Source organism: Belonocnema kinseyi, chromosome 8 (genome assembly GCF_010883055.1).
Source record: "Belonocnema kinseyi isolate 2016_QV_RU_SX_M_011 chromosome 8, B_treatae_v1, whole genome shotgun sequence".
NCBI classification, from domain to species: Eukaryota; Metazoa; Arthropoda; class Insecta; order Hymenoptera; family Cynipidae; genus Belonocnema; species Belonocnema kinseyi.
In genome coordinates, this window is record NC_046664.1 from 42,365,078 (window position 1) to 42,367,730 (window position 2,653).

Below are 2,653 nucleotides of genomic sequence, written 5' to 3' on the forward strand. Positions count from 1 at the left end.
GGTCAGATGAATGAATAATTCCGCTGATTTTTTCAAGTACTACAGCATATGTGAAAACGAAGAGAATCGGAAGCGGATAGCTAATTAGGTTTCCTTTCAGATCTTTGTTTTTAAAAGTTATTATTATTAACTGTTTGCGATAACATTTAGGATATATTTATTTCAGAACAATAAATTTAGGTTTCATTAACAAAATTTGATAATAAAAATACCTATATTTCTTCTTGTAGAACGAAATCTACCGAAGCCCAGGATATCAGCGCATTGGATCCCGTTTCAGCGGCCTAATATTCCGCCAAATGATTCTAATCGCCCACCCCAAGGTATGTCCGCCGTGGAGTTATATTTATACTAAAAAGTAGTTAAGAAGTAATAAAATGTAGCACAAAGCTTCAAACTTACGTTATTTTAAATTACATGAAATATAGGGTGCCAAATTACGATGTCGTTAACGATGTTGAACAGGATGACGCATACAATATAGTATTCAGTATCATATACAACATCAAATACAAAATCATATATGATATTATATTTTTAAATAGGGGCCGAAAAAATTTCTCATGTGGATATTTAAGTATTAATATTAACATAATTGATGTTTTTGTCTGTTGAATAGGTGAGACTATTAATTAAAAAGATGTTAGTTTTATTAGTGTACTGGTCTAGTTTTATTTTATAAAAACCTTCAAAATTGAGCGTTTTATCAAAATAAAATTCGACCAGTAGACCAACAAAAATAAAATCTTTGTTATTTTTTAGGTAATATTAACTGTTTTCAATTACATTCAGGACATATTTCTTCTTACAGAGCGAAGGCCGCCATCGCCGCCCGTTCGGGGCGGGATTTCTACGGCTTGGTTCCTTCGGCCTCATCGCACAGCAGGTTTGTCCACCGAGGAGTTAAATTTTTGCTTAAAAAATAAAAAATTAATGCAAATTAGCAAAAAGTTTTATATGTTCTTCCGTCCTAAAATAGTTTTAAAGAGCGAAGCTTAAGCCTCAAAACACAATCTAACAGGTGGAATTTTTTTCTATCATAATGCAAAAGGAATGCAATGTCTCAAATGTTCCTTGTCAAACACCATTGTATTCACAAATAATTTTTTAGATTAAGTTCGCAGGGCTACTATCTATTGTGTTGAATTTAAGAGCTTAAAATTTTTCATTTAACACTACACTAGGACGTGAAAAATAACAAGTTTAACCTAGAGTTACAAAACATTAAAATAAAGGCCCACTAACATTAGAGTCGGTCTACTGGCTCAATTTTATTTGATCAAAATATTCAAAGTTTAATTTTTTTCATAAAAGAAAATGGGACCAGTAAAGAACAAAACTAACAACTCTGTTTTTTAACCCTCGAGTGGTACAGTGGGGACAGCGCCAACCCCAGGATGATTTTAAAATGTATTTTTATAAAGAAAAAACTCATGTTACAGTATAAGAGTTCTGTTCTTATTGTTGAGTAGAGAGCCACTGATACAATAGCAACTAAAACCTTTTTTAAAAACTAGGGTACATGGGGACCTTACCGTACCAAATGTGTCCGCCTGGCTCACCGTACCATTTAAGGGTTAATATTTAATTTAACTCTTTGCGAACATATTAAGGATATCTTCATTTCGGACCAATAACTTTAGGGTTCACTGAAAAAATTAGAAATTAAAAAAATCCCTATAATTCTTCTCACAGGACGAACTCGACCGAGCCATTTAAATAATCAAAGACCGTCCAGCTCATCAGTACCGCTCCCACCGAACGTCCCGAATATGTTTAACAGGCCTGAGCATAACCATCGGGAGCAGGAGATACAATTACCACGTCGCGTTAGATTGAGAATGGAGCGCCGAGAACGAATTGCAAATGGAGAACCAGGTAATTTAAAAACTAAAATATAAAATCTTAAACCAATCTTACAAGGGGTACAATTGCATAATATTTGTGAAATTATTGTTACTTTTGTTACTACGATGTCTCAAATATGGGTCTGTCACGGTATCGGTATAATCACCGCTAAATCACCGCTAAATCACCATTTAGGTGGTTTTAAACTTTATCTTCAACAAAAAAATTTAAGCCATAATGAGGGGACGCCCCTATTCTGTAATCTATCTTTACGAAAGGGAACCTAGGTCCTTCGGGTTATTATTTAGATTCATATTCCGCCCGGGAATAAGTGACTGCCAAACTAAGTTGTAATATGTTAAAGAAATAGGATGCTCTTTTTATCCATTCTCGAGAAAATCGGGTTTGGAACAATTCACGCACGAAAAATAGACCGCGATATGTGTCTTTCAACTCTTGGTTGAATTAGACGGTAACGCTCCCAGCTTTTGACTATCAAGTCCGAGCTAGATTCGTGCTGCCGGAATTTTATTGCCAATTTTTTAATTCAAATTTGTTAAAGTTTAATTGCCTATTAAAATGAATTTAAATTAAGGCAGGGCGGGACGAGATGAGCATAGTTGTTCCTTTCACATCAGTATTTAAAATCTGCTAATTCATTCCTTGAAAGTAAAACGTTATATATATATAATTAAAAATTTGTCGTAAGGACAACCGCAGGATTTCGCCAGGAGCGGGTGCTAATCTGAAAAATTGCACCCGCTTCCAGCGAAATCGCGGTAAAATTTCAGCCATAACCACGTCT

General features: G+C 34.6%; 1 long non-coding RNA gene across 1 annotated transcript in view; it reads right to left on the reverse strand.

Moving 5' to 3' along the window:
- Positions 1–258: 258 nt before the first annotated feature.
- The window catches only part of LOC117179152, a 127,598-nt gene continuing 125,203 nt past the window's right edge, over positions 259–2,653 (reverse strand). Inside the window, exons 2-3 of the long non-coding RNA XR_004467871.1 lie at positions 787–914; positions 259–351 (exon numbers count right to left, since the gene is read on the reverse strand). This is a non-coding gene — a long non-coding RNA (uncharacterized LOC117179152). The remainder of the gene's footprint in view (positions 352–786; positions 915–2,653) is intronic.